Source organism: Delphinapterus leucas, chromosome 10 (assembly GCF_059928025.1).
Source record: "Delphinapterus leucas isolate spDelLeu-1000000601 "Yukka" chromosome 10, BTC_Dleu_Yukka2, whole genome shotgun sequence".
Lineage (NCBI taxonomy): Eukaryota > Metazoa > Chordata > Mammalia > Artiodactyla > Monodontidae > Delphinapterus > Delphinapterus leucas.
In genome coordinates, this window is record NC_143138.1 from 65,425,107 (window position 1) to 65,451,699 (window position 26,593).

General features: G+C 41.4%; 1 long non-coding RNA gene across 1 annotated transcript in view; it reads left to right on the top strand.

Annotated features, from left to right (window-relative positions):
- Window positions 1-26,593, top strand: part of LOC111174438 (uncharacterized) — a 97,098-nt gene that overhangs the window by 48,986 nt on the left and 21,519 nt on the right. The window lies entirely within an intron of this gene.

The window sequence follows — 26,593 nt, forward strand, 5'->3', positions numbered from 1 at the left end:
TTTACATACCTTTGGGCTATAGAGATTTTGCTGATTTTTAGGCCATGGCCATTAATTCACCTTTGTGTCTGTCTGTCTTACACACACTGTAGAAGGTTTTAGTTCCATATTTTATAGTTGCTTTGACCATCCTCAAGAGTAAGCCTATGTTATGAAAGTACGGGCAGATGTGATTTTAGGGGGAGACTCAATAAATAACACCCTTTTTCTAAACCGGGGCTCATAACTAACGGAAATAGAGGAACGGCAGGCAGGTGGAGACTAAATGTCAACTTTATACTGATGGAACTGTTGAAGAATATAACTTAGTGTGAGAACCTAATGCACCTGCCTTCTAACCGTGTGCTACCCAAGTTCAATACCTAGTCTCTTATAAGCCTCACTTAAAACAACAGCAACAACAAAATCTAAATAGTTGACAGGACCTATAAAATTATCACAGCATTCCCTCACATTCACAAAATTACTCCCCAGCCCCTAGCAGATATAGCAGGGAAAATTTTGTCCCTAGAAACCTGTCAAAAGATACTCAGTTATATCTGTGGGAAGGTGAATAAGCTGGAAAATTCTTGATTCAGTTTTGCTGGGACTGAAGTAATTCTATACTAGTTATGACTCTGAACTTGTAAGTCTGAACTCAGTTGGGAGAATCACCCATTAAGAGGTTAATTATGACTTACGTTCATTCTATCCAGAGGGACATCTACCTGTGTCTAGTCTTGTCTCTAGATAGTGGTATTTAAGACAGTGCTGCCTTCGTGCAGTGTTAATTTACAGTAGTAGCAGCAGCCCCAACCAGGTCTTCTTTGAGATTTTTGAGATGTCTTTCTTTTTCATCCAGCATATTTAAATTACTTAATACCATTTCCCCTTTGGGTCCTGTGTTTCTGGCACCCCAGGACCGCCTTGAGGGTGGGCTCTAATGACACAGCTTCACTAGCCCCCTGTGAGCAGTCCTCAGGGGCCACTGCCTTCTGCTGTGGAGTTGCTCATGCCCAGGACACCTGTCTCCTGTGGGGGGCTGGGGGGTGGAGTTCCTTTATCCGGCATGTTTCAGTTGAGACTCATTCTCAGCAGGTTTTTTTTTTACCTGAATCTGCTGTCCTGAAGTTTGTTCTTCCAGGGACCCAGTGAGAATCAAGACCTTTGCTATGTTTTCCTCAAGATACTGTCCTCATCTTCTGAATGTGTCAGGTGAGGAGTAGCATTGCTTTTAGGCACTTCTCTTTGAGGGTTTTTCTCTCTACTGTTCCTGTACTCCTTTCCAGAAGGCTCATTGAGTTTCTAACATTTTATTGTTGGAGAGAAGGAAGACCCATAGGGCTGGCCCTTTGCTGGACTGTGGATGGTGGGGAGGAAATGCAATTTGCCTCTCAGCTGTTTTCCAAGATGTCAACTTTCTCTTAAGAAAATATCTCTTCCATTGTTTTCATTCTTGCACTGCTCCTAATCTGATAGGGCAGGTTTCTAAAGCTCTGCCTTTCTTCCTGAACATATGTGATTCTTTGAGACAATGTTCAGGCCTAGGTTTTTCTCATTATCTTTTCAACTTCTGTGGCTGTGGTCATCTCATTGAATGTTTTTTCTACTTTAGTCTAAGAAGATGGCATGTTTTGGTGGTAACAGGGCACTGTTTCTTTTTTGTTATAAATAAAACCTACCACTCTTTTACAATTGAAGCTGCAGTGTAAATCTCAGAACTGTAAAACCACGGCCAGAGTTTTTGAAAAACAGACCATCAGGCAGGGAGTGACCCTTAATCCATGTAGGAAAAAAATGCATGCGTTCCTCCAATTTTGTCCTTTGGCCTTGAGTATGGCTGAGAACATAAGGGATGGAATCTGGGACAACCTTTCCATGCTGCCTGCTAGGCTGGTACTAAAGTTCGGAGCTTACACACTTGTGTTCTTAGCATATGTGGAACTTAATTGTGACTTAAAGCCCCTGGCCTGTCGAACCAGCTAAAAATCATAGTAAAGGGCCAAATAATTGTTTTGCCTCTGATGTCTAAAAGGCCTGTAGAGGAAAAGACTTCCCCACAGTCAATTCTGTGCCTCAGCAAGGCTGCTTCACTGAGATCCCCTCTGCTGCTTAGGGTCTGCAGATGCCCCACAAGGCTATGGGTGTGTGCTAATGAAACCATGTGAAACCGTGCACCTCAGATTGGGACTTGAACCCACGTGCCGGGACTCAAACCCAGCCTAAATCCAGAATGGGACATGCGGCCAGGACTCGAACCCGGCCCAAAACCCTGATTGGGACTTGAACCCATGCAGCCGGCCAAAACCCACAGTCTTCCAACTGAGATCACACACCTGGTTTCAGGACTTAATGAAGCTCAGGTTCTTGATGTCTCATCGCAGAAAGAATTCAGTGAGAGACACAGTGATAGGTAATAAGTGGATTTATTTAGAGAGAAACACTCCACGGACAAGAGCGTGGGCCATCTCAGAAGGTGAGAAAGGCACCAGACTATGGGGTTGTCAGTTTTTATAGGGGTGGGTAATTTCATAGGCTAATGAGTGGGAGGAATATTCCAGCTATTTCAGGAAAGGGTGGGGACCACTTTTTGATCCTTTTGGTGGGTCTTGGAACTGTCATGGCGCCTGTGGGTGTGTCATTTAGCTTGCTGCTGTGTTACAGTGAGCGTATGCAGAGGCTCAAGGTCCAGTGGAAGTTGACTTGCCCTCCATCTTGGACCCATTTGGCTCTAATCAGTTTATGTCATGTCCTCGGGCTATGTCATTCTTTCGAAGGTTGTGCCCTGCCTCCTTCTCTCCTGTTTCACTAAGGCCAAGGCCAGTGTTGGCCTTACATTCAACATGGCTAACTTGAAAAGCATTTGAAGTGCCTCAAATACTGGTCCCATCATAGCCTCAACTTACATGTGATGTTGTGATCCCCACATTTCCTTACCTGGTCTATGTTTTTTACATTCTCTGCCAAATCCATCAGATCCTAACATTCCTTAGAATAAATCTTATTCCTCCACCCCGGGCAGCGCCTACTCCTGTAAAACTTCCGACACAGAGTAGCAGAATCTGTGGCTAAGTGGTTCTCGAAATAAGGGAGGAGGAAGGAGCCATGCTACAATTGCCTGGCTCTCTGTCCCTGAAGCTTCAGCCAGGAGAGCAGAGGTGTGCCAAGAGGCCAGGAGTGTTCAGGGGAAATCCTTCCTCGTGGACCCAGGGGATCAGGCCAAGAAGCATTTATTTTCTAATAGTAATAGTATGAAAATAACGTACAGACAAGTTGCAACCTGTATGTTTGGGAATTAGTCAAGAGCTTGACTTCAAGAAGAAAATAATTTCAGTTTGGGATGTGGTGAGTTTGCAGTGATAGTACATTCAAGCAGAACTAGCTTGTTGGTGATTGAGTAAGGTTAGGTTTAGGAGTTGTCAAAGAGGGGATGGTTGGAAATATGTGTGGACTTAAAAATTATTCACAACCTAAAAGTTATGTTTCATTTGGTAGGAATTTTTAGGACCTCAAGCCCAGGAGGCAGTATCTCAAGTAACCCTGAGAAAACTGCTCCAAGGAGGCGAGGCAGGGAGCCAGGTTATATAGATGTTTTGTAACAAAGTGCAGGTAGTCGGGAACATCAAAACATTATTGTTAATTAAAGAAAACCAGATATCCCAAGTTAAGGAATTTAGCGCTTTTCTGTGTACAGGAAGATGCAAGAGTCTGGACTCACTGAAATCATTCCTGTGATATGCACCTCAGCTATCTGGGGCCAGTATCCTGTATTTCCACATCCTGAGTTCCCTCAGGGCTCACCAGCTCTCAGGAGGGCTGCAAGTGCAGATGACTGTGACATCCTTTGTTTACTGATATGGCAGGAAATATTCCATTTCTCATATGTCTGAAGAATTGACCATGGGAGAAAATGCAGACAGAAAACAGAAGGCCAAGAACCAATCCTCCCCTTGTCAAAGAATAATTTTAAAACTTTTACTTTATACAAGGGAAGACGATTGATTGATTGATTGATTGATTTAATCCAGCAAAAGCGAAAACAGGATTTCTATAAGAGAAAAAGTAGAGAGGGAAGAAGGAAAATTGCATATAGTGTTACCAAGTCCAAGCTCGGTCTGCTCGCCACATGACAGGCCAATAAATCGGAGAGGAGGTGTTGAGGCAAGAAATACGACTTTATTCAGAAAGCCAGCAGAGGGTTTTGGATGCCAGTTTCTTTTCTAGCACAGAGAGGGGGAGGAGATGAGGAAGTAAAGTAAAAAGACATACGTTTTGCAAATATCCCCTGTAATGGCCAGCCTCAGGGAGGGGATGTGTTAATTTCTTCTTTCTTGCAGCCATCCACAGGTGGAACAGGATCGGGATGTTTCCCTGAACAAAGGCACTTTGGTTTAACATTCAGGCAGAGGGGCAGGGTTCCTGAGGCAGGCCATTATGTATAGACAGTATCCTTTTAGTGAACAAAAGTAATGGGAAGCAAAGGTTAAACTAAAAGAAACAGATTCAACATGTTGTCAGACTTGGCTCTTCCCTGTTACAGTAGTTTGAAAATTGTGGCTTTTGTTTTCTGCAGATAAGCTGCTGATTAGCTAGCAGCCAACAAAGAAGCCAGTTACAGTATTCTGCCCTGGAGCAAGTGGATGGATTACTAAATAATACAATTTCACTTGGTTGTAGTTTCTCCAGAAGACCTTAGAAGATTAGCTCAAGTGTATGTGTCAGGCAGTCTCTGGATAAATACTGTCTATCTATATCCTTTGTAAGCACCTTCATCATAGTTCTGCCAGGTCTGTACTATTTCCCTTATCAGAATTTCTGAACTTCTGCCTTTTAGTCAGCTTCAGCTCTAATCCAAATTGGCCCTGAGGACTTCGTGTCCTTCTGAGGCAGTAACATGAATTGAATGTTGTGTGAGGGGAGTGGCTGTTTAACAGTATTTAGACCCCTGAATATTAAACAGCAGAAGATGGCAAAAAGAGCAAGGGACTCCTAAATACTATTCAACATATTTGGAACCCATTTCATAGCCAACTTACTCATTGATCTGTGTAATCAGGAGAATAAGTCCCAAGGATTGGTTTAGTCAAGTTTAGCTAATGAAGTGGCTTTCTTTCTCAATTGATTAATTGATTGTTTTACTTCTGTAATATAAACCCTGGTATTAAAAAAATGTTAGCAGTTGCACAGTCCCCATTTTAGCAGGTCAGTATGTAGTTGAAGACTGTCCTAGCCAGTGAATTTATTGTAGTCTATTGGGCCTCCAAGGTTTGAAATACCTTAATTTGCTGGGGGTTTTTGTTTGTTTGGTTGGTTTTTTTTTTTTTTGGCCACTCCATGTGGCATGTGGGATCTTAGTTCCCCAACCAGGGATCGAACCCACGCCCCCTTCAGTGGAAGCGCGGAGTCTTAACCACTGGACCGCTGGGGAAGTCCCTTAATTTTCTGAATTATGAGTCACCTAGCCAGGGTAAAAGGTCTTTGTACAAATCAGTGAAATCCATTGTCTTTGGTCCCTTTTGATGAGTGTTGGTCTCTCAGTAACATGAGAGTAACTGAGGGTTTTGTTTTGAGTACTTGGAAAAGCTAGATAATAAATTGAGGAGTTGGAAATTGGCAGTGAAGGACAAAAAAATTAACATAAAAGGAAAGAGAAAAGAAAAGGAGGAAGAGACAAATAATAAAATATAAGGGAGGAAACTGTCTACCAATAGTATTATCTTCTTGATTGGTAAAATAGCAAAAGGAAACTGTCTGCTTCTAGAAGCCATCTGCTTCTGGAGGCCCTTTAGTGAGCCTCAAAGTTGGATCACTACGTGTTTAAACTAGGAAGCTTATATCCTTGGTTATATGTCTAATAGCTTAAGAACAGTATTTGTGATTAAGAGCACCTGAAATAGTCCTTTCCAGTGAGGTTCTAAGACTGATTGTTCCTAAGTGTTCCCACCTTATCAAAGAAGAGACACTGATGTATCTTAGTGTGTTTGTGTCCTCCTGTTTCTAATAGGCCAGCCTCTACCCAAGGTGACCAAAGCAGACATCTCAGTAGCACTCCCAGGGGAGCCAGATGCTAAATGGGACTTAGCCTTTTATAAAATAGGTGTTACAGCCAGCCCCAATCTAACAGGTCTAACGGCATTAAATCTTTCTCACTGCATCTATAGAAAAGACAAAACTTTAAAACTTAGGTTGTTCAAGAGTAATTTTTTGTTTCTTTCCTTATAACCTAGTCACCAAGGCCATTAAATTTTTAGGTAAAATTTTTTTCCTGATTTCTAGCTTTAGGAAAAAATAATCCTAAAGAGCTAACATTAAGAAATTTAAAGAATTTTAATATATATGTAAAAATATACATATGTGTGTATATGTGAGCACTTAATACAGCAATATTCTTTCTAAAAGACAATTAGAATAAGATCTTATTCCATTAGATTTTAAGATACCTCCTAATCTTATTTATTAATTCCCTTCAGAGGCAGACAAGGAGTATTTGTTTATTTGCTCCAAATTTTTGTATTTATAAAGTGGAAAGTTTTATCAACTTCTGAACAAGTTAGAATAGTTCACTGTGACAAGAGCAGAATCTGTAGAAATAAGTTCTGTTATCTACCTCAAATGCTGATTACGTACATCGCAGTCAGGTCCTTCTGAGTGGTTTTATGGTTGTATTCTGAATTTGGCACAGAGTGTGTACTGTCAGCAGGACTTCTGTGTCAGAGTCATACATCACCAAGGTCGCACTACACAGTGCTTAGATTGCACCACCGGAATGAGAAAGAGACATCATTATGTAAAACATGCTGGGACTTTTTTTTTTTTTTTTTTAATCTTTATAGACTTTGTATTTGAAATCTCACCATACAGCTTCAAGGTGATATTAATGTAGCTCTAGAATTAATTCATATTAGAATATTTCAAATGCAAAGGAGCAAAGCTGAATTTACTTGTTGGCACTGTGCTTAGTTTGAGTTCACTGTATAAATAGTACCTTAGATAAACTGGTGAGCAAACCTTATTTCCGAGGCAACTCCACCAGAGTGAACCTAGAATAGGAGAATTATTTGAGAGTCAGTGATGCTTTTGTTTAAATGTTTGGACTAGTTGTTAGGAGACATAGTCCACTATGGGCCCTGAGCATCCCTGTACATTCTGGTTGAGTGTTCCCGACTGCAAGGCTGACCCATTTCTGCTACTGAGAAGTACCTGTAGTGGGTCATATAGGCAACTAAGTAGGTCAGAGTGACCACCACATAACTGCTCGTCTCCAGGGGAGGGATTCTGACTGACTTACTGCTTGCTACAGTGTTTGCTGCTTGCTCAAAAGAGCTGTGCCCTTGTCCCTGGGTTCCTCTCTTGTAATGGAACCCACGGTGTGTGTATCTGTTACCTGGTCCTCCACATTGCCCTGTGGGAATTGGGGCTTAAGGAACCAGAGCAAATAACCTGACATTTGGATATTACTTTTGCTGAGAGTAATAAACTCTTATCTCTGATTCAGTTTTGTGACTTAACGTCAGTATTTTTGAGAGTACGGTAAAATCCATGGCTCTTCACAATTCTTGACAATAGTTACCCTGAAAGTAGGAAAGGGGAAGATTAAAATAGAGGAAATGGCATGAATATTCACACAATGAATAGATAATAAGCCCCTGATTGAGAGATTATTTGTTTTAAAAACACTGATAGACATTTCTGTCTAGCTTTGAATCACCATCTCTGCTGACAACTGCTAAAACAAATATTTTCTGTGAAAAAAAAAGTACACTTACAATACCTTCACACTCACTTTTTTTTTTAAATTAATTAATTAATTATTGGCTGCGTTGGGACATCGCTACTGCGCACGGGCTTTCTCTAGTTGCGGTGTGTGGGCTTCTCATTGCGGTGGCTTCTCTTATTGTGGAGAACAGGCTCTAGGCACACGGGCTCAGTAGTTGTGGCTTGCGGGCTCTAGAGTGCAGGCTCAGTAGTTGTGGTGCATGGGCTTAGTTGCTCCACGGCATGTGGGATCTTCCCAGACCAGGGCTCGAACCCGTGACCCCTGCATTGGCAGGCGGATTCTTAACCACTGCGCCAGCAGGGAAGTCCCCCACACTCACTTTTTAGATGAAATGTATATTGTTTTCTTTTGCTGTTAATGTTGTAAACTGAACTTCTGATCCCTTGAACTCAACTCCTGTCATTAGCCATCAAATTTTCCAAAAGACTCAAGCATAATTCTTGGTTCCTTTCTTTGCTTCATTCCCCTCAACAATCTGTTAGTCAACCTTTTGGTTTTAACCTTCAACTGTATCCTGAATCTCATCTCTTCTTACCATTTCCTAGCCCAAGTCAGCCTCATCTCTACATGGATTATCTATTCTTACCCTTCTGTGGCTTATTTTTCATACAACCACCAGATTCATCTTTTTAATGCATAAAGCAGTTCACATCACTCCTCTGCCTAAAGAAACTGCTGTGTTTTCCCATTCTACTGAGAACAAATCCAAACTTCTCACCATGGCCCTTAAAATACTGTGTGACTTGGCCTTTGCTGACCTGTGTGCCTTCACAAACCACTCTCCCCTCACTCCTACCATTCCACTACCTTGTTCCCACCTCAAGGCCCCCGCAGGAAGTGCTCACTGCCTGAAAGCTCATCTCCCCAATATTTGCTTGATTCACTCCTTGGCCTTGTGTCATCTCCTCAGAGAGGCCTGGCCAGACTTTACTATCTAAAGCAACACCCTTTCTCATCATCCTCTTTCCCATTACCCTTTTCTGTTTTTATTCTGAGGACTTGCACCTAACTTTGTTGCTTTAGCCCACCCTTTCTTTTGGCCTTACTAAAGAAGAGAGCAGAATCTGGCTAGCAACCCTCTAGCTGTATCACTAGCTTCCTCTCTACATGTGTGGATGTGTGTGTGGATGTGTGTCTGTGTGTGTGGATGTATGACTAGAAATCTACTGAACACAATTAGTAAGATTGCAGAGTGCTTCAGAGGAGACATGGTGGTTTTCCTGAGCCAAGTAAAGAGGACCCCAAGAGCCTGACTTGCAGATACAGGATAGTGCCTGCAGGAGAGGGAGATTGGCATATCCCTCCCCTACTGATTCCTTGAATCTCAGGGCCTGGTGTTGTCCTGGTCAAAAGGGGCGTGCAATGAGAGAGTTGGCATGAAACCTTGACATGTTATCTCCTGGAATTTGGGGCTTATGTGACCATAGAACCTGCTGCCTTCTGTCTACTTGGAGAACCTGCCCACAGCAAGGAAAAAGAGGGAGTTACCCTCACCCTGCCTCCCTAACTGTAACAAATCCCAACCCTAGTCCCTAACCTTACCCTAAATCTTATTTCCTAAGCCCCTAACCCTATCACTGACAGTGATCTAATTTATTTGACTTGTAACCTAACCCTAGTTCTTCAGACCCTGACCCTGACTCATTCTCTTCTGAAGCTGACCTTGAAACCATGATGCTTGTCCTTAAACTCAAGTCCTAAACCTTAGGCCCTTGGTGCTGCTCTAGCATCTAACCCCACCCCAGTCCCTAACCACCACCCAAATATCTGACCCTTGATTTGGACACTTTTGATCCCTGACCACCACTCTAACCTTAATATCTCTGATACAAATTTCCAACCCTAACCCAAGCCCTAGCCCCTAAACTCATAACCTTTAACCCCTAGACTTTGTTTCTAGATTCTGAGCCACTGACATCCTCTAACCTCCTAATCCCAACCTCTGATCCCTAAACAACAACCCATAAATTCTAACCTCTGATTCTGGAATCCTAGACTCCCAACCCTGACTCCACAAATGACAAGCCAGTACTTCACTCAGCTATGAGCCACAGACAAGGGGAGTTGTAGCAACTCAGACTATGCACAAGTCAGATGACACAGTGAGTGAAGGCCAGCAAATTAATCCACCCAACACTGAACATGAGACAATAGGAACCCTAGTAAGCCAGAAAAACTTCCCTAAATACAGGATATGATGGATAACAGCAAGCCTGAACAAACCTCCAAGTCTCAGAAGACGGGCAATGAAAGTCCCAGTCATTGTGGCCACACCTCTATGTCCCAACACAGCAACCTCACTCAGCAAGTCATCCCAACCTTCCCAAGATGGAAGAGAATAGTCCTTAGTAAGTTGCAAAGCTCTCAGTCATGAGATGGGTGGCTCAGTAAAGCCCTGCCCTAGGGCACAGCAAAAGAAACCTCAGCAACACAATAACCACCATGACCCAGGAAATAAGTTAGCCAGCATTGCCACCGCCACCCCGTCTCCCTCGCACAATCATCTGGACTCCAGGAGAAGCCCTAGCAGACCACCTAGCAACCCAGCTGAACAGGAGACAGGAACCCTATGTGAAACGAGCTCCTTCCCCAACTCATTAGGGAAAATAAAACAGTCCAATTTTAAAATGGGCAAAGGACCTGAATAGACATTTATTTTAATTTTTAAATTTTACTTTAATACATACGTATTTTTATTACAAAGATGTGATCAATAAAATGTTTTTCAAACCTAAAAAGTATTACATTTGGATAACATTTTATGGGGAAGTGGAACATAAATATAAGTTATAAAAGAACAGTGTAGAATTACCAAATTTTAAAGAGCTCATTCATGTTTTATTGAATTTTTGAATTTTAATTAATTAATTAATTTTTTATACAGCAAGAATAGACATTTTTCCAGAGAAGATATATGAATGGTCAACAGGTACATGAAAAGATGTTCAACATCACTAATCATAAGGGAAGTGCAAATCAAAACAACAATGAAATATCGTCTCACACCTGTTAGAATAGCTGTTATTGAAAAGATAAGAGATAATAAATGCTGGCAAGGATGTAGAGAAAAGGGAACCCTTGTGCACTGTTAGTGGGATGGTAAATTGGTATAGCCACTATAGAAAACAATGTGAATATTCCTCAGAGAGTTAATAGAACTATCGTATAATCTAACAATTCTGCTTCTGTGAATATTTGCAAAGGAAACGAAAACACTATGTTGAACAGATATCTGCATCCCCATGTTCATAGCAGCATTATTTACAATAGCCAAGACATGGAAACAACCTAAGTGTCCATTGATGAATGAATGGATAAAGAAGTTGTGAGACCGTGTGTGTGTGTGTGTGTGTTTGTGAATAATTCAGCCATAAAAAAAGAAGGGAACCCTGCCATTTGCAACAACATGGATGGACCTTGAGGACATTATGCTAAGTGAAATAGGTCAGACAGAGAAAGACAAATACTGAATGATCTCATATGTGAGATCTAAAAAACAAACACACACAACCAATTCATAGAAAAAGAGAATCATTTACTGAAGAAGCAAATCAGTGAGTTTGATCATAGCTATTGGTTCCGTCCAGCACTAGCATTCTCCTCTAAAGGGATATAAAGGCAGTCGTGTTTCACTTGATCATCTGGGGATTCAGTAAGTTCTTTAACGGTAAGTTCAGGATTTTTCCTGCAAGGGAAATATGTGCTTAGATAAATTAAATTTGGGGAAATTAAGAGAAAAACTACCATACTGGTAACTATACCCATAGTCCATCAAGAGGAATGCTGAGCAATTATTCTATGAATTAAGGCAGTCTAGAGACATCCTAGACATTGAAGAAGAACAAAAGCACAAAATGGAGTGGAATGAGAAGAGGAGGGCTATGGATGTGGATGCTTATGTGATTCTTTGGTCCCCAGAAGAGCCTATAGTAAATTCCATGGGGCAGAAAAGGTGGAGGGTAGACAGTGGAGTTGACATGAAGCAGAGTCTGGTCAGAGGCACATAGGCTGTTATTTGAGGCATAGAAAGTGGTGTAAAAGAATAGAGTCTAGAACTGACCCTCCAGGTTCAAGACTCAGCCCTGCCAGTCCCTAGCTCTGTGGCCTTGGGTAAGTCACATCTCCCTCTTGACCTCTGCATCTCTGAATATGAAATGCAGCTAATAGCAACATCTTCCTCATGGTGGGGGCTGTGAGAAACACAGGAGAGGAGGTGCAGGCAAAGCATGTGACAGTGCAGGACACATGGTTGACTATCAGTCAGTGATAATTGTTAGTCCCCCTGTGGGAGATACCATATTCTTTATGATCTTGTCAAGAACAGAGTTTCTGGGGGAGGGCGGGGAGGGATAAATTGGGGGATTGGGATTGACACATACACACTACTATATATAAAATTGATAACTAATAAGGACCTACTGTATAGCACAGGGAACTCTGCTCAATACTCTGTAATGGCCTATATGGGAGAAGAATCTAAAAAAGAGTGGATATATGTATATGTATAACAGATTCACTTTGCTGTACACCTGAAACTAACACAACATTGTAAAGCAACTATACTCCAATAAAAATTTTAAAAAAATAAACAGAAACTGGAAAAAAGAGTTTCTGTTTTGCTTTGGTGAAGGACTGTGGGGAGGGGCCGCTATTCATTTGTTCATTCATTCATTCATTCCCTTTCTCCTTACACCATAGCCAGCCATTTTAATGATTTCAGTGCATATCATTTTGTTTACATGTGTTTGTGCAAAATATATATTTGTGTTTGTTTATTTTTAACTTATGTTACAATGTTGTGTTACTTGTATTAGTCCGTCCCTTGCTTTTTCTCTCAGTGCAATGTTTTGATATCTACCATATTGCTAAGTATACATCTGATTTATTCTGAAAGCTGCATAGAACTCTATACAGCTCTAACCTTGATTTCTTGACTAGTTTCACCCAGGCTGCCCCCGAACCTGCCGCCTGCCACCATGAATAACTGCGATAAACAAGTATGTCACTTTACAAGTATGAGAGAATTTCTTTGTGGTAAATGCTAGACCATCAGATACATATATATTTAATTACTTACTTTGCATTGGAAGTGGTAGATTGCTCCTCAGAGTGACTGTAACAGTCTTCCCTATTACCACAGATAGCGAGAGTACAGATATTTTCAACGCATCACCAGCATTGGACATTACCCAGCCTTTTGATTTTTGCTATAACAGGTGCAAATTGGTATCTCATTGCTTTAGTTTGAATTTGTCTGGTTATCCATATTTTGCACATCCTTCATATGCTAATTAGTCTTTTATCTTTATTATTCTATAAAACCATGGCCTCTGCCTATTTTTCTATTGGTTTATTGTGTATTTTCTTATTGCTTTTTTGCATATACATTCCACATATTAGCTTGTTGTTTTTAGGTGTGGCAAATATCTCCTCTTGTTCTGCCAGCTGTCTACTAACTTATCCATAGTGTCCTTCATTTATCAAAGATCTTCAATCCAGCTGCAATATTGATTGGGAATTAAATGAACTTTTAGAAGAGTATAGAAACTAGCATAGTCATAATACTTAAGTTATAATCTAGGAGCATGGACTGTCCATTTATTCATATATTTTCTCTTTGGAAATCTTGAGTATTCTTATTCTTTTTATTTATTTATTTATTTATTTTTGGCTGCATTGGATCTTTGTTCCTGCGCGCGGGCTTTCTCTAGTTGCAGCGAACAGAGGCTGCTCTTCGTTATGTTGCACAGGCTTCTCATTGCGGTGGCTTCTCTTGTTGCGGAGCAGGGGCTCTAGGCGTGCAGGCTTCAGTAGTTGTGGCACATGGGCTCAGTAGTTGTGGCTCGTGGGCTCTAGAGCGCAGGGTCAGTAGTTGTGGCACATGGGCTTAGTTGCTCCACGGCATGTGGGATCTTCCTGGACCAGGGCTTAAATCCATTTCCCCTGCATTGGCAGGTGGATTCTTAACCACTGTGCCAACAGGGAAGTCCCAGGAAAAGAGTCCTTTGAATCCCAAACTTTTACAGGCAATAAGCAAACTTCAAAAACTACTCAGCTGGGCTTCCTTGGTGGTGCGGTGGTTGGGAGTCCGCCTGCCGATGCAGGGGACACGGGTTCGTGCCCCGGTCCGGGAGGATCCCACATGCCGCGGAGCGGCTGGGCCCGTGAGCCATGGCCGCTGAGCCTGCGCTTCCGGAGCCTGTGCTCCGCGACGGGAGAGGCCATAACAGTGAGAGGCCCGCGTACCGCAAAAAAAAAAAAGAAAAAAAAAAAACAAAAAACTACTCAGCTACAAAATTGGGCTACCATATATGGAAAAGGAAAGATGACTCAGAAGACAGAACCAAAAGCCTAGAGAGTGAAGCCAAGAGTCATGAAGAATCTTTCCCAGGCCTTGACTCCTAATAATGCCAGCATGTTCTCTATTGGATTTCAAATTTTCTGTGTAGAGGTGATTCCTTGGTGTTTCCCACCACCCCAAACCACCTAATTTTTCCACTTTCTCCTTTTTTGAATGTGAGTGTCTATAATGTTATCCTGTGCCTGCCCTACCATTGTATTTTGGGAATGTAGGGGACAAAAATTTGAATACTTAGTTCTAAGATTTTCACATCGAGATGAACTGAATCTAAAGAGCCTCACCTAGGCCTAGATCCTATATTTTGAATGATGTTGTAATGGTATGAGATACTTGGGGGTATTGGGAAATAGTGTATTTTTTTTTTTTTTTTTTTTTTTTTTAGCGAGTGTATTTTGAATGTGGGAGAGAGGTAAATCATTAGGGGGTACAGGGTGTACTATGTCAGCCAGCCTTTAAGATGGCCCTCAATATTCCTTGTCCTATAGTATTCATGATCTTATGTAGTCCACTCCTGCATTGAATAGGGCTGACTTTTGTAACTAATACAATATTGTGGAAATGATGGTGCATAACTTCTGAAGCTAAATCATAAAACATTCCTTCTCAAGTCATTGGCTCATAGAAAGCCAGCCACAATGTTAGGACACTCGAGAAGCCCTACAGATAGGTCTGTGTGGTGAAGTACTGAGGACTCCTGCAGTAGCCAGCACACATTTGCCGGCCTTATGAGTGAACCATCTTGAAAGTGGAACTTGGCTTCAGCCTCACAGGAGACTGAGCCAGAACTACCTAGCCAAGCTGCACCTGAACTTCTAACTACCAGAGATAACAAAAGCTTGAGATAACAAAAGCTTGTTGTTGTTTTAAGCCACCCAATATTGGAATGATTTATTATACAACAATAGATAATACTACACAGGCAAACTGTTATAGTGTTAGGAATCAAAATAGTGATTATATTGGAAGGTTGGGAGAGTTAGTAAATAGAGCAAGAACAAGAGGACTTAGAAGTAGTTATATTGATCACTTTGTAATAATTTATTGAACTTTGTTCTTTGCTCTTGTACGATATACTTCACAATTTTTAAAAGGCTAAAGAAAAGTCTAGAAGGGAAACTCTTCTGTCTTGATTGCAATGTACAAGGTTGTTGACAGAATAACAATTATAATAGTTGATGACTTTGAACTCTTACAGTGTACCTGGCAGAATTCTAAGTATGTTTCATGTGTTGTGAAATGTAATACAACAGCTCTGTAAGAAGCCACAGGGGTAACTTGGGGAATATCACACTGCTAGTAAGAGGCAGCACTGATTTGAGCCCAGGTAGTCTGATGGTTCTTTATATCAATCATGTAGTGAGTTCCTGCCTTGGAATATATTTCATAGTTCCTTTTCCATGTTCACTACCTCTTAAATAATTGAGATGTTTAGGAGAACTGTCTGCTTCTTTTCCCAGAAGCAAGAAATGGATCTAATTTGGAAGAGGCTTCCAAATAAACACTGGCAGGTACTACCAAAAGCAATCTACAGGTTTAATGTGATCCTTATCAAATGACCCATGACATTTTTCACAGAACTAGAACAAATAATCCTAAAATTCATATGGAACCGTAAAAGATCCAGAATTGCCAAAGCAATCCTGAAGAAAAAGAACAAAGCAGGAGGCATAACCCTCCCAGGCTTCAGACAATATTACAAGCTATAGTAATCAAAACGGCCTGGTATTGGCACAAAAACAGACATATGGATCAATGGAACAGAATAGAGAGCCCAGAAATAAACCCACACACCTATGGCCAATTAATCTTCAACAAACAAGGCAAGAATATACAATGGGAAAAAGACAGTCTCTTCAGCAAGTGGCGCTGGGAAAGTTGAACAGTCATGTGTAAACCAGTGAAGTTAGAATACACCCTCTCACCATACACAAAAATAAACTCAAAATGGCTTAAAGACTTAAACTTAAGACATGACACTATAAAACTCCTAGAAGAGATCATAGGAAGAACATTCTCTGACATAAATCATACCAATGTTTTCTTAGGTCAGTCTCCCAAGGCAATAGAAATAAAAACAAAAATAAACAAATGGGACCTAATTAAACTTACAAGCCTTTGCACAGCAAAGGAAACCATAAACAAAACAAAAAGACGACCTACAGAATGGGAGAAAATATTTGCAAACGATGCGACTGACAAGGGCTTAATTTCCAAAGTATACAGACAGCTCATACAACTCAACAACAAAAAACCCAACAACTGAATCCAAAAAAGGGCAGAAGACCCTAAATAGACATTTCTCCAAAGTAGACATACAGATGGCCAATAGGCACATGAGAAGATGCTCAACGTCGCTAATTATTAGAGAAATGCAAATCAAAACTACAATGAGGTACCATCTCACACCAGTCAGAATGGCCGTCATAGAGTCTACAAATAACAAATGCTGAAAAGGGTGTGGGAAAAAGGGAACACTCCTACAATGTTGGTGGGAATGTAAGTTGGTGCAGCCACTATACTGGAAAACAGCATGGATGTTCCTCAGAAAACTAAAAATAGAATTAACATATGATCCAGCAAGCCCACTCCTGAGCATATATCCAGACAAAACTATAATTCAAAAAGATACATGCACCCCTATGTTCATAGCAGCACTATTCACAATAGCCAAGATATGGAAAAAACCTAAACATCCATCGACAGAGGAATAGGCAATGAAGATGTGATACATTTATACAATGGAATACTACTCTGCTATAAAAAAAGAATGAAATAATGCCATTTTTAGCAACATGGATGTAACTAGGGTTTATCATACTAAGTGAAGTAAGTCAGAAAGAGAATGACAAATACCATATTATGTCACTTATATGTGGAATCTAAAATATGACAAATGAACCTATCTATGAAACAGAAACAGAATCATGGACATAGAGAACAGACTGATAGTTGCCAAGGGAGAGGGCGTTGGGGGAGGGATGGGGTGGGAGGTTGGGGTTAGCAGACGTAACTATTATATATAGAATGGATAAACATCAATGTCCTACTATATAGCACAGGGAACTATATTCAATATACTATGATAGGGACTTCCCTGGTGGCGCAGTGGTTAAGAATCCGCCTGCCAATGCAGGGAACACGGGTTCGATCTCTGGTCCAGGAAGATCCCACATGCCGTGGAGCAACTAAGCCCATGCACCACAACTACTGAGCCTGCACTCTAGAGCCCGCGAACCACAACTACTGAGCCCACATGCCACAACTACTGAAGACCACGCGCCTAGAGCCTGTGCTCCACAACAAGAGAAGCCACCGCAGTGAGAAGCCCATGCACCACGATGAAGAGTAGACCCCGCTTGCTGCAACTAGAGAAAGCCTGTGTGCAGCAATGAAGACCCAACACAACCAAAAATAAATAAATAAATTTATTTTAAAAAAAAATATATATATCCTATGATAAACCATAATGGAAAAGAATATTTAAAAATATATACGTATAGGGCTTCCCTGGTGGCACAGTGGTTGAGAGTCCGCCTGCCGATGCAGGGGATACGGGTTCGTGCCCCAGTCCGGGAAGATCCCACATGCCGCGGAGCGACTGGGCCCGTGAGCCATGGACGCCGAGCCTGCGCGTCCGGAGCCTGTTGCTCTGCAACAGAAGAGGCCACAACAGTGAGAGGCCCGCGTACCGCAAAAATATATATATATGTATAACTGAATAACTTGGTTGTACAGCAGAAATTAACACAACATTGTAAGTCAACTATACTTCATTTAAAAAAAACACTTGCAGAATGAAACAATGGCAGTAGGTGTGAAGAGTTCTTTGTACACGTGAAGTGTTACTCTCATTCTTTAGGGTACTATGATCTGGTCAAGCCCAGCAGTCTAGTATCATGCATCTGGTGACCCTCCTTCAGGTGCATCTTGCATTCATGGTGGATTTGGAGGGAAGTGTCAAAGTGTGGAATTGTTGGGATAAGGATGTTCTGGAGATCCTCACCATGCCTCAGGCCTGTTTTTCCCTGGAAGCCTTTCTCACAAAGTATGGCCCATTGCTGATGGTAAGTGAACCCTGCATCCTGAGGGAGCCCACAAAACAAAATGCCTGCTGCGTTGACAAACGTTGTGGCCCTATTACATCACAATCTGTCTTCTTTGAGTTATTCTTATCACATACCCTGAGGGTCACGGTATACCAATGAATGTTGGCTATGCAAACCTCCATGCCATCTTGGCCTCTGGTCTGCTTCAAGTACATTTCCCCAGTCATTCTTCTAAAAAAATTTTTCTCTGAATTATTTCATACCTATGTCTCTTCTTTCAAGTGTGTATTATTGTATAGTACATGAACTTGGACATGGACTATGTGTGGACAAGGCAGTATGGTTTTGGGGACACTCTGAGATAAAACAATAGTATTGATGTAACAACGAGTGAGTAATTATCCTTGAGAAGAGTGCTTTGGTGCTTAGAAAGTTTTATTTCTTGGGATTATCCCAACAACTTTGTGAGGCAGGCTGGTCAGAGTTGTTTTTTTGTTTTTTTTGTTTTTGGCGGCATTGGGTCTTCTTTGTTGCACATGGGCTTTCTCTAGTTGCGGCAAGCGGGGGCTACTCTTCGTTGTGGTGCGTGGGCTTCTGCATGGTGGTGGCTTCTCTTGTTGCAGAGCATGGGCTCTAGGCACGCGGGCTTCAGTAGTTGTGGCACCTAGGTTCAGTAGTTGTGGCGCACGGGCTCTAGGACGTGCAGGCTTCAGTAGTTGTGGCGGGCGGGCTCTAGAGTACAGGCTCAGTGGTTGTGGCGCACAGGCTTTGTTGCTCTGTGGCATGTGGGATCTTCGTGGGCCAGGGATCGAACCCGTGTCCCCTGCATTGGCAGGCAGATTCTTAACCACTGCGCCACCAGGGAAGTCCCTGGTCAGAGATTTTAATCTCCATTGTGTGATTAAAGAAATAGTAGCATATCTTGCAGCTGACAGTACTGTCTCCTGTATAGTTTAGGATTTCATGTCTCTTTCCATTGACATGATAGTGATGCTTTGGTTTCAGGTAGACAATTGTGAAGGTGACATCTACACATGGACAGGGCCTGAGTTAAGGAAAGTTTCTAAAGTTAATGCATTTAGGGACTTCCCTGGTGGCGCAGTGGTTAAGAATCCGCCTCCCAGTGCAGGAGACACGGGTTCGATCCCTGGTCGGGGAACTAGATCCCACATGCATGCCGCTACTAAGAGTTCGCATGCCGCAACTAAGGAGCCCTCGAGCCACAACTGAGGAGCATACATGCTGCATGCAACTAAGACCGAGCACAACCAAAATAAATAAATAAAATAAATTTTAAAAAATACCTTGGTTGTTTAGTGCAGCATTAGTTGTAATTGCTGTTTAAATTACTAGGGTATAGCCACATAATGGACTATTGTGCAACTGGATTTTTTTTTTTAACATGGGCGAATTCTGATTAGAAAAGAAGTTATTTCCAGTGTTTTTGAGGCAAAATAAAGTTTTTAAAAATACATAATTAATATATAATTAAGCTTAGCAGATTTTCTTTCATATTTAAAAAAATAAATTTATTTATTTGTTTTATTTTTGGCTGTGTTGGGTCTTTGTTGCTATGCGTGGGCTTTCTCTAGTTGTAGCAAGTGGGGGCTACTCTTCGATGCAGTGTGCGGGCTTCTCATTGTCATGGCTTCTCTTGCTGCAGAACATGGGCTCTAGGCGTGCGGACTTCAGTAGTTGTGGCACGCGGGCTCTAGAGCGCAGGCTCAGTAGTTGTGGCGCATGGGCTTAATTGCTCCACGGCATGTGGGATCTTCCCAGGCCAGAGATCGAACCTGTGTCCGCTGCATTGGCAGGCAGATTCTTAACTACTGCACCACCAGGGAAGCCCTCTTTCATATTTTTTGCTCTCTGATTCATATGTAATAAAACTTAGACTACTCTGAAACATAAAGACCTATTTCCATTCAATAATTTTGTATTTTTCAATTTATATAAAAGTCTTTTAAAATCAATTTTCTAAATTGAAGTGCAGCTGATTTACAACGTTGTGTTAATTTCCACTGTACAGCAAAGTGATTCAGTTATACATATATATAGATTCTTTTCTTAATATTCTTTTCCATTATGGTTTTTTTCTTTTTTTTGGCTGCGTTGGGTCTTCATTGCTGTGCACAGGCTTTCTCTAGTTGCAACGACTGGGGGTTACTCTTCGTTGTGGCAGGTGGGCTTTTCATTGCGGTGGCTTCTCTTGTTGTGGAACACAGGCTCTACGCACGCGGGCTTCAGTAGTTGTGGCACATGGGCTCAGTAGTTGTGGCTCCGGGCTCTAGAGCGCAGGGTCAGTAGTTGTGGCACATGGGCTCGGTTGCTCCGTGGCATGTGGGATCTTCCCGGACCAGGGCACGAACCTGTGTCCCCTGCATTGACAGGCGGATTCTTAGCCACTGTGCCACCAGGGAAGTCCCTCCATTATGGTTTATCGTAGGATATTGAATACAGTACCCTATGCTATATAGTAGGACCTTGTTGTTCATTCATTCTATGTATAATAGCTTTCAAGTGCTAAACCCTACCTCCCACTATATCCCTCCCCCAATCCTCTGACACTTGGCAACCACCAGTCTGTTCTCTATGTCCATGATTCTGTATCTATTTCATAAATAGGTTCATGTGTGTCATATTTTATATTCTACGTATAAGTGATAACATATGGTATTTGTCTTTCTCTTTCTGGCTTACTTCACTTAGTATGATAATCTCTACTTGGATCCATGTTGCTGAAAATGGCATTATTTAATTCTTTTTTATGGCAGAGTAGTATTCTATTGTATATATGTACCATGTCTTCTTTATCCATTCCTCCATTGATGGACATTTCTGTTGTTTCTATGTCTTGCCTATTCTGAATAGTACTGCTGTTAACATAGGGGTGCGTGTATCTTTTTGAATTATAGTTTTGTCTGAATATATGCGTAGGACTGGGCTTGCTGGATCATAAGGTAATTCTGTTTTTAGTTTTCTAAGGAATGTAAACACTGTTTTCCATACTGATTTCCAATATAGTTGCTGGAACAACTTACATTCCCACTAACATTGAAGGAGGGTTACCTTATCTCCACACCCTCTCTAGCAATTGTTATTTGTAGACTTTTAAAAATGGCCATTCTTTCCGGTATGTGTTGGTACCTCATTGCAGTTTTGATTTGCATTATCCTAGTAATTATCAACCTAGAGTATCTTTGGTAAACTTTTGTTTTCAACAGGGCTAGTAAACTTAACCTTTAGAAATTTGTTTCTTGAAGGTTGGCCCTCTTTTGAATTCCTTTTCGATTACCTGCCCCAGGACATTTCTTAAGGGCAGGCGTCATTTACAGCCCCACAGGCCTTGTGAATATTGAGGGCCCAGTAGGCACCGGTTTTCAAGTTGCTGTTACAAGAAATGGCTACAAGGTGGCAGCATTTCTTCCTGCCCAACTCGTAACTCAGGCAACCAGAGCCTTAGGGAAAAGTCCTGTACCTGGGTTGTAAATTAAGAGTGGGCTGTGCCAGAACAAACACCCCAGGGCTTGTGTCTCTTCACATCTTTCCCCTTAGCCTTCACCCTCCAGGCAAACCCCCACCCCTGAAAAACTGCCTCACTGAGGGTGCTGTCATCCGTAGGTGGGGCAACTCAAAGGAAGGAGGCTGGAGGTGGGAACCGCTCACCAGGAGACGTGAAACCAAGAGACACTATTGCTGCCCAGAGGGTCCACCGTCCTTTGGGTGCACTAGGCTTCATGTAGCTGTTGGAGGGTCCGCCTGGATCTGGAGACTGTGGTCCCATTCAGAGGGGACCAGGCACTTCAGGTGCAGGGGGGGCGCTTTTGCTGGCACATCCTCCCCAGCTTCCCAGACAGTCCAGCACTGGGACCCAAGACTGCTCTGGCTCCAGGCATGTGACACCAATCCAGTTCAACGAGGGCTGACGGGCATATAATACGCTCTTCTTTCCTTCTTTCTCTTTTTTTTTTTTTGTTGTTGTCATTGTTGTATTCTTTAATTGAATTTTTATCTTATATTGGCATATAGAGGATTTCCTGTATTGTGTTTGTTTTCAGTGTGCAGCAACATGATCATGTATACCCATACATGTGTCTGTTATTTTTCCAGATTCGTTTCCCACACATGTAAGGGTTATCGCAGATGCTGAAAGGGCTCCTCGTGCTCTACAATAGGTCCCTGTTGGTTATCTGGTTTACCTATCTTTTCATTGCAGTGGCTGTATATGTGTATATGTTAACCTTAGCCTCCCAATTTATCCCTCCTCATCCCAACTTTCCCCTTTGGTAACCATAGTTTGTTTTCTAAGTCTCTGAGTCTGTTTCTGTTGTGTAAATTAGTTCATTTCTATCAATTTTTAGATACCACGTCTAAGTGATATCCTGTGATGTTGGTCTTTCTGTGTTGGACTCAACTCAGTTAGTATGATTATGTCTGCCTCCATCCATGTTGCTGCAAATGGCATGATTTCATTCTTTTTGATGGCTGATTAATCTTCCGTTGTATACATGTACCACATCCTGTGTATCCATTCATCTGTCGGTGGACATCTTGGTGGCTCCCGTGTTTTGGCTATTGTACATATGCTACACTGAACATTGGCGGGCATGGGTGTTTTCGAGGGCTTCTTTTCTCCAGGTATATGCCTAGGAGTGGGACTGCCAGATTATATGGTAGCTCTCTTTTTGATTTGGCAAGGAACCTCCACACTGTTCTCCATAGTGCCTGCGACCAGTCTCCATTCCCAGCAACAACGCTGGAGGATCCCTTTTCTCCACACCCTCTCCCGCAATCGTTCTTTGTAGACTTTCGATGAAAGCCATTGTCACTAGTGTGAGGTGATACCTCGTTGTACTTTTGATTTGCCTTTCTCTACTTATTAGCGATCTTGGGCATCTTTTCCTATGCTTTTGTTTTCAACAGTGGGAGTAAAATTGCCCTCTTGGAATTGGCTTCTAGAAAGTTGGCCCTGCTTTGAATTGTTTTTTGATTACCTACCGCAGGACGTTTCTTTCTTTCTTTTTTTTTAGGTCTTTTTATTATTATTATTTTGAATATTTGAATTTTATTTTTTTATACAGCAGGTTCTTATTAGTTATCTATTTTATACATATTAGTGTATATATGTCAATCCCAATCTCCCAATTCATCACACCACCCCCCACTCCCCCCGCCACTTTCCCCTCGCCACTTTCCCCCCGCCACTTTCCCCCCTTGGTGTCCATACATTTGTTCTCTACATCTGTGCCGCAGGACGTTTCTTGAGGGCAGGTGTCATTTACAGCCGCTCAGTCCTTGTGAATATTGAGTGTCCTATAGGTACCTGCTGTCAAGTTGTTGTTATGGGAAATAGCCACAAGGTGGCAGCATTTCTTGGTGCTCAACTCTGGTAACTCGGGCAATCGGGGCCCTATGGAAAAGTCCTGTTTCTCGGTTGTAAATTAGAGTGGGCTGTGTGAGAACAAACACCCCAATGCTTGTGTCCCTTGCCATCTTTCCCCTTACCCTTCACCCTCCAGACAAACCCCAATCCCTGGAAAACCGCCTCGCACAGGGTGTTGTCATTTTTCGGTGGGGAAACTCTAAGGAAGGAGGCTGGAGGTGGGAACCCCTCGCCGGGAGACGTGAGACAAGGAGACCCTCTTGCAGCCCAGAGGGTCCACCGTCCTTTGGGTGCACTAGGCTCTGTTTAGCTGTTGGAGGGCCCGCCTGGATCTGGAGATTGTGGTCCCATCCAGAGGGGACCAGGCATTCCAGGTAAAAGGGGGTCTCGTTTGCTGGCACATCCTGCCCAGCTCCCCGACAGTTTGGCCTTTGCACCCAAGACTGCTCACGCTCCAGGCATGTGACACCATTCCGGTCACCGAGGCCTGCCCAGAATATAGTAGAATATAGTAGACACTTCTTTTCTTTTTCTTGTCTTTAATTGAATTTTTATCTTATATTTGAGTGTAGAGGATTTCCAGTGTTTTGTTTTTGGTGTGCAGCACCTTGATTCAGTTATACCCATACATGTGTCTGTTGTTTTGTGGATCTTTTTCCCACATATGTCAAGGTTATTTCAGAGTGTCAAACAGGGGTCCCCGTGCTATACAATAGGTCCGTGTTGATATATCTAGTTTACCTATCTTAGTGTGTATATGTTAATATTAGCCTCCCAATTTATACCTCCTCACCTCCTCAACTTTCCCTTTTTTTAACCATAATTTGTTTCCTATGTCTGTGAACTTGTTTCTGTTTTGTAAATTAATTCATTTTATTTCAGTTTTTAGATACCACCTCTATGTGATATTATGTGATATTTTTCTGTTTCTGGCTCACTCCACTTAGTATGATAATGTCCAGGTCCTTCCATGTTGCTGCAAATGGCATGATTTCATTTTTTTTTTCCAGCTGATTAATCTTCCACTGTATACATGTACCACATCTTTATCAATTCATCTGTCGGTGGACATTTTGGTGGTTCCTGTGTCTTGGCTATTTTACATTGTGTTGCAGTAAACGTTGGGGGCATCGGTGTTTTGGAGTGATGGTTTTCTCCAGGTATATGCCCAGGAATGGGACTGCCGGATCATATGGTAGCTCTCAATTTTTAATCTTTAAAGAACGTTCATAATGTTCCTTATCGTGGCAGTACCAATTTTCTTCCCCACCAACAGCGTAGGAGGGTTCCCATTTCCCCATGCCCCCTCTGGCATTTAATGTTTGTAGAGTTTTGGATAATGGCCATCTTCCTAGTGCTATGTGATATCTCGTTGTTTTATTTTGCATGTCTCTTACAGCAATTTGAACATCGTTTCATATGTCTGTGTCTATCTCTGTGTCTCTTTTGGAGAAATGTCTATTTCTGTCTTCTGCCCATTTTTTGATTGAGTTGCTGTTTGGTTTTTTTTGCTTGTTTTTTTGGTTTGTTTTTAATTGAGCTGTATGTGCTATTTGTAAATTTTTGATATTAATCCTTTGTGTTCGAATCGTTTTCAAATATTTTCTCCCATTCTGTGGGTTTTGAATTTAATTCGGTCCCATTTGATTTTTTTTTTGTTGTTGTTCCCATTAATCTAGGAGATGGATCAAAAACCTTATTGCTGTCATTTCTTTCAAAGTGTTCTGCGTATGTTTTCCTCTACGGGTTTTATAGTATCTCATCTTACATCTAGGTTTTTAATCTATTTTATTTTTTTGTATGGCGTTAAAGAAATTCTGATTTCATCGTTTTACATGTAGCTGTCTTGTTTTCCCAGCACAAATTATTGAAGATACTGTCATGTCGCCATTGTATATTCTTGCCTTCTTTTCCTAGATACATAGACCATATGTGCATGAGTTTATTTTTGGGCTTCCTATCCTATTCCATTGATGTACATTTCTGTTTTTGTGGCAGTACTATACTCTCTTGATTACTTTAGCTTTGTAGTATTGCTGAAGTCAAGGACCCTGATTCCTCCAGCTCCCTACTTTTTTCTGAGGATTGCTTTGGAAATTCTGGGCATTTTGTGGCTCCATGTAAATTTTAGGATTATTTGTTCTAGTTTTCTGAAAAATGTTATGGGTAATTTGATAGGGATCGAAATAAGTCTGTAGATGGTTTGGGTAGTATGGAAATTTTAACAGTTTTCAATCTTCCAATTGAAGAGTATGGGATATCTGTCCATTCCTTTGAATCATCTTCAGTTAACAGTGTTTTATACTTCTCAGCATCTAAGTGTTTCACCTCCTTGATCAAGTTTTTCCTAAGTACTTTTGAATGCAATTTTAAAAGGGAATTTTTTTTTTACTTTTTCTTTCTGATATTTTATTTTTAGTGTAAAAAATGCATTAGATTTCTGTATGTTAATCTTGTATCCTGCTACCTTAATGAATTCGTTTATCAGTTCTAATTGTTTTTGCAAGGAGTCTTTTGGGTTTTCTATATAGCATATCATGTCATTTTCATATAATGACAATTTTACCTCTTCCCTTTTAATTTGGATACCTTTTATTTTTTTCTTATCTGATTGCTGAGGCTAGGGGTTCTACTGCTATGTTGAATAGAAGTGATTAGAGTGAGCATTTTTGTCCTGTTCCAGCTTTTAGGCAGAAGACTGCCAGGTTTTCACCACTGAGTGTTATGTTGGCTGTGGGTTTGTCCTAAATGTCTTTTATTATGCTGAGATATGTTTCCTCTATACCCACTTTGGTGAGTTTTTATCATGAATGGATGAATTTTATCAAATACATTTTCTGTATCTATTGAGATAATCATGTGGTTTTTGTATTTTCTTTTGTTGATGTGCTGTATCACTTTGATTGCTTTGCATTTGTTGACACTGGGATGGATCCAACTTGATCATAGTGTATGATCATTTTTTTGTGTTGTTGGATTTGTTTTGCTAATTTTTGTTTAGGATTTTTGCATCTATATTCATCAAAGATATTGGCCAGTAATACTCT